This window comes from Rousettus aegyptiacus, unplaced genomic scaffold, assembly GCF_014176215.1.
Source record: "Rousettus aegyptiacus isolate mRouAeg1 unplaced genomic scaffold, mRouAeg1.p scaffold_m13_p_10, whole genome shotgun sequence".
Lineage (NCBI taxonomy): Eukaryota > Metazoa > Chordata > Mammalia > Chiroptera > Pteropodidae > Rousettus > Rousettus aegyptiacus.
The window spans coordinates 81,272,869-81,283,334 of NW_023416285.1; the positions used below are offsets into that span (position 1 = coordinate 81,272,869).

Sequence of the window (10,466 nt, forward strand, 5' to 3'; positions counted from 1 at the left end):
GGAGTCTGCGGCTGCTGCGCGTGCGCCGAGGCGGGGGCGGGGTGGGGGAGGGTGCCCGGGGGGAGCGCTCCGGCCGCCGGCCTCCGCCCCTTCGGGCTCGGGCGGGGTGGTCGCTAACCCCTCGTTAGGCGACAGTCGAACGGTTACCCAAAAGCTTTCTCAATGGGCAGCGACTGAAGCTGCCCGGAGGGTGGTGGGGAGCCCGAGACTGCTTCCTCCTGCCCGTTTCCTGGAGCAGTAACGGGGGCATCAGCCTCAAACCCGACGCTTAACGCGCACCGGCCTGCAAAGAGCAGGGGCTGCTTGGAGCCCGCGCGGTGACGTCTTAGAAGTAAGTCTCACCCCTAGAAACGAGCTCTCCAAGCAAGGAAAGACGAGTGTGAAGGATTTAGGGATATTATGCAGAATGCGACAAGACCCTGTGCCTGCGCGTCTATAAGGTGGTTTCTAGACTGAGTGGGGAGCGTCTCTCGGGACAGTGAATTAAAACATTGGTTGAGCCTGGAGATTTAGGGGAAGATTTAGGGTGACTAGGAAAAAGTGTCGAACTGCCTCATCCTTGTTAGATTTTCTATCCCTGGCCGCGCCCGTTCTCCCTTCCTTTATTTCCCATTTTTCTCCTAGTTCCTCTTCCTTGCTGAAGTCCTTTGATGGAAAAAATTCATTTGGAGGTTCGGCGTATGAATCAAGGCATAGGATATTAAATGGATTTGTTACAAAATTGAATTGTAGAGACTTCTAGAGGCACAGTAGTAACATTGACATATAGGGAGGGAAAACAGTCGAATATACAAAATAATTTTACTTGAGGGTCATGGTATTCACGTGATTTGTTTTCTGCTCTAAACTTGCAACATTAATGGAAAGAATTGTAGTGTACATAAAGTAAACATACAACTATTGACATAGAAGCAAACGCAGAATAGGAAACATCAGAAGAAACAAGACCCCTCCAAAAAACAATATCAAAAAGTAACAAGTTTCATTATTGCTGGGCCTAATGAAGAAATGGAATGATGTGGGGGAAAGGGCCTTGAGATCACAATTGATTGAAAAAAATAATTACATTACTTTATCGAATCCACCAAGCAACTGTTAAGATTATTACTGTTTGTGAGAACGAGTTAAAGCCACTTAATGCCGACTTAAGCTGTCAGTAACTAAAGAATAACCGCTAGTGGCTAAAATGAGAAAAAAAAAAGTCTTATGTGCGGTTTCTAACACATACATTGAAGACAGGAGACATCAGATTAGAAGAGTACAAAAAGTAATATATAAATTTTAAGCAGAAACTTAGGAAACCGGCAGCAAAAATGTATTAATAATTTCTTGTTTGATAATCAAATGTCTGCTGAAATTCATAATTACCATTTGATCAAAAGCAGCAAACTGGGCAAAACTGTGGAGGAAACATTTCCAGGCAATGTATAGTCATCTCTAGTTATTCACAGGGTCCATGTTTGTGAGTTCAACTACTCAGGAAAATTTATTTGTAACCCCCAAATCAATATGTGCAGCATTCATGGATATGCTCAGATTCGGGAAATTTTTAACTTGTCTGACATACGCATTCCCAGCTGAGGTTAAACAAGGCTATACTCAGCTTCGTTTTACCTCACACTGTAAGCAAATGTGCTTTTCATAGTACATAGTGTCATGTTTTTCACTTTTTTGTGTTTTTTATTGGTGATTTTGCTGTATTAAGTACTCACCGAGCATAGTGCTCAAGTACTGTCTGGCATTCCTCAGCACAGGAAGGCTGTAATGTGTGTTGTGGAGAAAATATGCATCCTAGATAACCTCCCTCAGGCTTATAATTAGAGCTCTTAGCCATGAGATTAGTGTTACTGAATCAACAATATATGTTAAATAAGGTGTCAATCGCCGGCCACGCCTCCTTGAATAAACCCAATCTCAACTGATCTCGGAAGCTAAGCAGGGACTGGCCTGGTTAATACTTGAATGGGAGAACACCTAGAAAGACCAGGTGCTGTAGGTATAAAAAAAATTTTAAAAACAGGGAATTTAAGCGGACAAAGTCCTTGCAATCTGTCAGGTCAACCAAGGATTGCCCCCTCTATTAAATAAATAAATAAATAAATAAATAAATAAATAAATAAATAAATAAAGATAAATAAATAGATAATATTAAATAAGGTGTCTAAATGGAAACTCACATGAAAGAAGGTTATATATTGATTGGTTAACAAAATGTGGCCAGTCTCAGGAACTTAACCCTGTATTTCTCCTAGGAGCAGTTCAGTGTTCATTGTGACTTTATAGAACATAATTACCTCAAATAATGACAATTGACTATTTCCTAAAGGACACATTTAAATTTTATACCCATTAAAAGAAAAATAATCTCATTGCCTACCTTAGATTCCATTGTTCATTGTTATAAATCCTCCTTTGCAAATAACTTCAATCCTTACCTTTTGTCTTCTTTCATTTTACCTGCCTAAACCACAATCCTGGTTAATTTATTTTATGCTTGCATCAGAGCAGTAGAACTTGACTGGAGGAAAAAAACACAAAACCATGCTAACTCCAAAGTGAGCTCCTCCATGTTCTCACCCCTCAGACTAATTTCCCCATCCTCTTAGACAGGTTTTTAACATCTTTCTTCTGACTATATATGCTCACTTCTCACTCATAAGTCATTATATTGCTGCTTATGTCTCCAGAAAATAGAATAAATCAGTAATGGCTCCTGTTTCCCTCCACCATTGTACATACCAACTTTCCTACATCTGAATACACTGCTATGCTCCAGTAACTATGGATAAACTCAAAATTCCTAAGACCAAATTTGCCACTTTTGTATTGAGTTCCATTTTACTCTTGAAATTGTCGACTTCCTTTTTGAATTGTTTCCCTCTCATCTGGATCACTTCCATCAACTTATGAACATGATTTAATAGTTACCATCTTTAAAAAAAAAAAAACTCTTGGCCTGTAACTCCTTCCATATATTACACCATTGCTGTGATCTGCTCTCCTCTATAGAAAAACTTTAATCTCCACTTCTACTCTCTCTTGAAACTGCACTCCATTGAAACTGCTGAAGATCAGCAGTAGCCTCCATGTCCTCAAATCCAATTTTTATCAGCCTTCATCTCATTTCACCTGTCATCATTTGAAACAGCTGATGACTTACTCTCTTCTTTCTGAAACGGCTTCTCTTGCCTGCCAGAATTCCACTCTGCATTTATCTCCTCTTTTCCTAAATGGCTGTCCCTTGGTCTCCTTGCTGGTTCCTCATTTTCCAGTCTCCAAATGCCGGAGTGCCCCAGGATTCAAATCTCACAAGTTGCACTGCTTCTCTGTTCCTGCTCCCTAGGCAATCCCATCCAGCCCTCTGGCTAAACGAAATTCACATTTGACTCTCCAGCCCATACCATTATCCTAAACAGTAGACTCACACTTAACTGCCTGCCCTACAGCACTGTTTGAATGTCTAATAGGCATCATAAACTTAATATATCCAAAACCACTCTAAATCTGCCCCCCCCAAACCAAACCTCATCAGGTCTTCCCTGTTTCCTGAAATAGCAACTCCATTATTACAGTTGAAGCTCAAAACTTAGGAATTATCCTTGATTCTTTCATACCTTGCATTCATTCCATCAGCAAATCCCATTTATATTATCTTCAAAATATACCCACAGTCTCTGTTCACTACCTTTTTTCAAATTCACTCTGGTCCAAGCTACTACCTTCTTACATGTAAACCATAGCAAAGGCCTCTTAACTGATCTACTTTTACACTTATTTCCACATGGTCTGCTCACAGCAATCAGTGTAGTCCCTTTAAAAGTCAGTATCATTCCTATCCTAAAACCCACAAGTTTTTTTGCTTCTCATCTTACTCAGAATAAAAGCCAAAACTCTTACCATAGTCTACAAGGCCCTGTGTAAACTGCCCCCACCCATGTTACCTCTGACTTCATGTCCAGTGGCTTTTTACGTGCTCGTTCTTTCCCACCATTCTATCCTCCCTTTTTCTCTAATATATCAAGCATGTCTCTGTCTCAGAACTTTTGCACTACTATCCTTCTGTCCGGAATGCTCTTCTTGGTATGTACTTGGCTCACAATATCACTTCTTTAGGTCTCTACTCAAATCTCACTTTATCACAAAGGTCTTTTCTTTGAGAAATCTATATAAATGGTACCCCACCATCCTCTCTCTCTTATCCTACTCTACTTTTTATAGACTGTTTGCTATGAAGTATGTTATACATTTTGTTTGGTTATCTCCCACTAGAGCAAAATCTCGGTAAATATTTGTTGAATGAAATGATATTTGCCTACAAAAATATATACAAAGAAAATAGCAAAATATTGTAATTCTCAAGAGGATAAGGCTTATGGTTCTATATCTAATTGCTTTCTAAAAGAACAGTAGAATTATAAATCCAGTCCTGTCACAAATAAAATGGGGAGAAAACTGGGTTATTCCTAATACAGATAAAATATTGTAACAGATAACATTTGAAAATGCATATAAATTTGCATATATAACATCTTAAGCAGACCATTTTTATTTCTAATTAGGAAACTCAAGTTTGTAAATGAGCAAAACACCCATATTTCAATCAGTAGATTGACACATATCAACCAATACAGGAAGAGAACTGTCAGCCCATAAGCTGTAAGTGACCATGATCTTAATGTGAGCCTATTGTTGGAGGAGGAATGGAAAGGCGAAGTCCTCAAGCCTCTAGTTGTAAAAGGGACTTTAAAAGGTTTTGCTGGAATATCTAAAGGTTCACAAAATAAGTATATATTCCTTGAACATTTTACCTACCTCTTTTCATTTCTGTCTCTTTTTCCTCTGTCCTTCTCAAACTTGGTGCAGCACAGTAATTAAATGCATGCTATTAGAACGACATACATGGAATCAAAATGTAGCTTTGGCTACATCATTGACTTACTGAGCAGTGTGATCTTGGGCAAATTACTAAGGTCTCATAGATTATGTTTCCTTTTATCTAAAATTGGCTTGATAGGGTATAGGCCTGTCTGCAAATAGTAAATAAAATTTTATAAACAATTTAGCAGCACCTGGTACATGCATTCTCCACTACTGGTGGTTATCATTCATTCATTCAAAAAAGCATTGGGCTTCTCTGAGTCATGTCGTAGGAATATAGTATTAAGCAAATTCACTTGTTCTGTTCTTATGGAGTTTTTGTTTTTGAACTACAATACATAACTAAAAGGAGACCCTTTTTGTTCTCAGATTTGTAAGATGAGGCTTTCATTCAATATGTGGAAAAATAAGAAAACAACAAAAATTACAATTTAGAAAAAAGGAGTAAAAACTTTCAGAACAACACTCTATCAATATAAAGTTCCTCCAAGTGATAGATACTAAAGTGCAGCCAGGATTGAGAACCATATCCTAAACCCTTTGTTTCTGTCTGGCTAATCTTCAGCCCGGGTTAACCCGACTATTCACTTTTTTGGTACCTCTAAGCATCTATACACTGCTGAAGACTGTCGAACCACATAGAATGGATAGATTCCACTAAAATCTCATGATCACCCAAATCAAAGGAACCCTCAGCACAGCCAGGCAATCTTACATTTCTCTCTTCAGCTTTCTCACCTGCTCCAACAAGTGTTTCAAACTTCCACTTTCCCCAAACCTATCCCCCTCATTTGAATGCCTCCCCTTCACTGTCAGAAGACAACATCACTTCCCCCTAAAGTCACCAAATGGAAATTTCCTATTTCCAAATATACAGATCTACCTACACTCAACTTATCCTTCTCTCTATTTACTCAACAATTTATTGAGCACCCAACGTGTGCCAGGGATACATTGAACAATACAAGTAAAAATCTCTCTTCTCCTGGAGCTTATATTCTAATGGGAAAAGACAGGCACAGTATAAATAAGTGATATGGTTATCTAGAAAGTAATAAGTGGTATGGAAAATTATATCAAATTAAGGAGTAACATTTTAAGTAGTGTCATTGAGCAGGGCACATTTGAGCAAAGACTTGCAGTGTGAATTGGGAGCAAGTTGTATGGGTGTCTGGAGAGGAATGTCCCTGGCAAAGGGAATAGCAAAAGCAATGTCCTGAGGTAGGGGTTTGCCAGGGTGTTCGGGAACAATAAAGAAAGCTATATGGGTGAAATGTAGAGACTGAAGGGAAAGTATTAGAAAATGAGATCAGATAGGTTAAAGAAGAGGCAGTGGATCATGAAGGATCTAATAGGCTATTAGAAGGTTGGCTTGCGCTCAGATGTGAAACCATTGGAGAACTATGAGCAGAGAAGTGAGAACTGGCTACTGTGTTTAGAATTGTCTATATCATAAGGAAAGAAACAAGAAAACTATATCTGCATTGTCCTAAGGTCACTGTTTCAAAACAGAAGTTAAGCCTCTCTAAGGACATTGCCTTCACATACACTTTTCTCCCACCCCTTCAGTTACTTCCTCGATTATCCTTTAGTTTACTCAAACTCTCCCTTTCATTTGAATTCATTTCCATTTGTTTTTAAACATGTCTGAGTCCTACATCAAAAAAAACACAAAAACTTCCTTGATGCAGGTTATTGCTCTGTCACATTCCTCACTTGAGCCAGACTTCCAGTAAGGCTTGTCTCTGACATCTCACCAGTTTCATTCTTCTCACTCTATTTCAGGTCACTGTAGTCTGCTCTCTACTCCCATAACATCATCATAATAGATTTTCCTAAGGCAGTTGTTCTTCAACAGGTAGTGCTGATTCTTCAGGGGACATTTGGAAATATTTTGCACTCTGTTTTTGGTTTTGACTTGTATAATTTTGGTTATAACTTTAAGAGTAGGGGTGCTAGTGGTGTTTAGTTGTCGAAGATCAAGGATTGCCTAATATACTGCAATGTGTAGAACAATCCCTCACTTTCTCACATTTAAGAGTTGTCCTGGTCAAAATATCAGTATCACCCCATTGAAAAATAGTCTTAATGTTGTGACTGCTATGTACCTATATCCACTAAACATTTTTCAATCTTTTTCCTGCTTCGTCTTAGAAGATTTGACACTGATATCTACTTTCTTTGCATTACCCTTTTCTCTTGGTTTCTGTAATATACCACATTCTTTGTTTTTATCCTACCTCTCTGACAACTTCTCTCTCATTCCTTTTTACAGACCCATCCTCCTCCACTACCAGATGTTGAGCTTCTTCAAGATCAGTCCTTTGGTGGTGATATCAACAAAAATGGCGAGTACAGCCACTTAAACAGCAAAGAAGTTGGCAGAAGTTGGCAGAACCAAGTTTATGTGAACTCTGGGAACTAGTCAAGCATTACAGTAACCAGACAAACAATTAAGAAACAGGTTTTTGAAGCTCAATAGCAGGGTTTTGTGTCATTTAAACTTATAGTAGCCCCATTTCCTCATTCTCAGTTCAGTGGCAGTTTTGAAGATAATCTACATTTCTAGTATAGATTTCTGGTTCCAGAGAGAGCAGGACCTTGTCCTCCAAGAATTGTGATAGTTTGTTTTAAAATGCCTAGTAGCCCCCGGAAGCACTGGTGCAAAGAAAAACTTTTCCATGTTTCTCCTAACCCAGAACTCTTCTGAGGCAACGAGGTGACTACTCAAGGGGCATTTGTCAAAAACATTTAAAGTAAACTTTATTAACTTCTGCCAACTAGGAAGATATAAAAATTGGGGCAAACAATAGACACACAGAAAATCCTGGGAGGGAAGACTAAAGAGTGAGATACTTTGGAGAATAAAGTCTTTGAAATTTCCTGCATTTTCCTGAGAATCAAAAGGCCACATGCATGCGCTAAAGTAGATTTGTAAATTGTACAACTGAATGTTGAAGGTGTGCCCTAATACATACACAGAGCCCACTGGCAAAGACTGGAAGTTTTTATTTATTTATTTTTTGGTCCTAGGCATTTAAGAAAATCTGTGTTGAATCACTAGTTGACCTCTAAGCAAACAAAACATTTCAGTGACCACACACAGGAATACAAAGTTAACAAAGTTGGTTCAGAAAAGTCATTAAACAACAGCAACCAAAACAAGTAGCAACAACAAATTCTAAGGAGGGAGAAAAATTTGATTTCTAGATTTGCCACATTATAATAATCAAAATGTCCAGTTTCAACAAAAATTACAAAGTAGACATAAAATCAAGAAAGTATGGCCCATACCCAGGAAAAAATTTATAGAAACTGTCCTCAAGGATGCACAGATATTAGACTCACTAGACAAAGACTTTCCATTAACTATTTAAATATTTAAATATGCTGCAAGAACTGAAGGAAACCATAGACAAAGAACTAAAAGAAATCAGGAAAGCAATGTCTCACCAAATAGAGAATATCAATAAAGAGATTGAAATTGCGAAAAGCGAACAAATAGAAATTCTGGAGTGGAAGAATACAATAACTGAAACTAAGAATTCACTGGAGGAGTTCAGCAGCAGATGTGAAAAGTCAGAAGAAAGAATCAGTAGACTTCAAGATAGGTCAATTAAGATTACCCAATTTGAAGAGCAGAAAGGAAAAAATACAGAAAAACGAATAGAGCCCAAGACCAGTGGGACAACATCAAGAAAATCAAGATATGCATAATGAACATCCCAGAAGGAGGGGAGAGAGACAAAAGAATATTTGAAGAAATAATGGTAAAAAACTTTCCAAATTTGATGAAGGATTTGAATCTAGATGCCCAGGAAGCGCAACAAATAAAAGGATAAACTCAGACCCACGCTAAGACGTATAATCACACTGTCAAAAGTCATAGACAAAGAATCCTGAAGTGAGAAGTCAGTCTTATGTACACACAGGGTCCTTAATAAGATTAACTTAATTTTTTTCACCAGAAACCATGAAAGCCAGGAAGGAGGGTGTCAGATCACATATTCAAGTGTTTAAAGAAAAACTGTCAGCCAATAATTCTCTATTCAGCAAAATTATCCTGCACAAGTGAAAGAGAAATAGACATTCTCAAATAAAAACAGTTTGTCACTAGAATACCTGCCTTATAAGAAATACTAAAGAGAGTTCTTCATCTTGAAATGAAGAGAAACTGACAGTAACTTGAATCCACGTGAAATAAACAACACTGTTAGAGGTAACTGGGTAGATATAAAAGTCTCACTGTATTTTGGGTTAGTAACTATGATTTAAAAGAACAAAAACAATTACAAGTCTACATTATTGGGCACACAATGTATAAATATAATTTATGATAACATAAAAGAGTAAGGATGAAGCCTTGGGAGAAAACAAGTTTTTTACTATTGAAACTGAGTCAGTTTTTATCCAAATACATTGTTGTAAGTTAATTATAATCTCAAAGGTAACTATTAAGAGAATAACTAAAAATTACATAGTAAAATAGATGAGAAGGGAATCAAAATGTAATCTAACAAATGAAGTAGTAGAGGAATTGGGCAACGACAAAAAAATTTCAACATGAAAAACAAATGGCAAAGTAAAAATTTCCTTGTCACTGGAAATTCATGAAACTCTAATGAGGCAGAGATTGGCAGAATGAACTTTTTCCAATTCTAACTACATCCTGTCTGTAAGCGATTCACTTTAGAGCCAAAGATACGAATGGGTTATAAGTGAGAAGATGGGAAAAGTTACTCCAAGATATCTCAGATGTATGTGGAAGAGTCTCCAGCATAAAATATATGTCTACAAAACAAGGCTTAGTATATTTTAAAAGATTAAAATCTACCAGGTATCATCTCTGAGCACAATGGAATGAAACTAGAAATAGCACACCTTAAAACCACCAATAGGTCAAAGAAGTCACAAGATAAATTAGAAAATAATTTGAGATAATTTTTCTTTTATAAAAAGCACTAATGGAATGCAGCAAAAGTAGTGCCCAGCAGGAAATTTATAGCTATAAATGCCTACATTTAAAAAGATCTAGAATCAGTAACCTAACCTTCCAAAGTAAACCCAAAGCTAGCAGAAGGGAAGAAATAATAAAGATTAGAGGAGAGAGAAATAAACCATAGAAAACAGAATCAATGCAACCAAAAGGTGGTTCTTTGAAAAGATTGATAAAATTAACCTTTTTTGACCAAGAAAAAAAGATTCAAAACTAAAATTAGGAATTAAGGGGGGACATTATCACCAACCTTACAGAAATAAAAAGAATTATAAGTACACTATTAATTGTATGCCAACCCATTTGATTCGTTAGATGAAATGTACAAATTCCTAAAGACAAATTATGAAAACTGTCTCAAGAAGAAATAGAATAGTCTTAGAACAGTACAAGTAAATAGATTCAATCAATAACCAAAAGACTTTCACCAAAGGAAAGCTAGAACCATATGACTTCACTGGTGAGTTCAATCAGAGATTTAAAAACATCAGTCCTTTCCAAACTTTTACCAAAAAAAAAAACAGAGGAAGCGGGAACACTTACTAATTAATTCTATGAGGCCAGCATCACTGTGAAAATAAAGCCAAAGACA

At 37.2% G+C, this 10,466-nt stretch overlaps 1 long non-coding RNA gene across 1 annotated transcript; it reads left to right on the top strand.

Moving 5' to 3' along the window:
• The first annotated feature begins 61 nt into the window (after positions 1-61).
• On the top strand, positions 62-7,866 carry LOC107518773. The gene is made up of 2 exons (XR_001598948.2): positions 62-331; positions 7,154-7,866. It is a non-coding gene; the product is annotated as an uncharacterized LOC107518773 (long non-coding RNA).
• Positions 7,867-10,466: the final 2,600 nt, after the last annotated feature.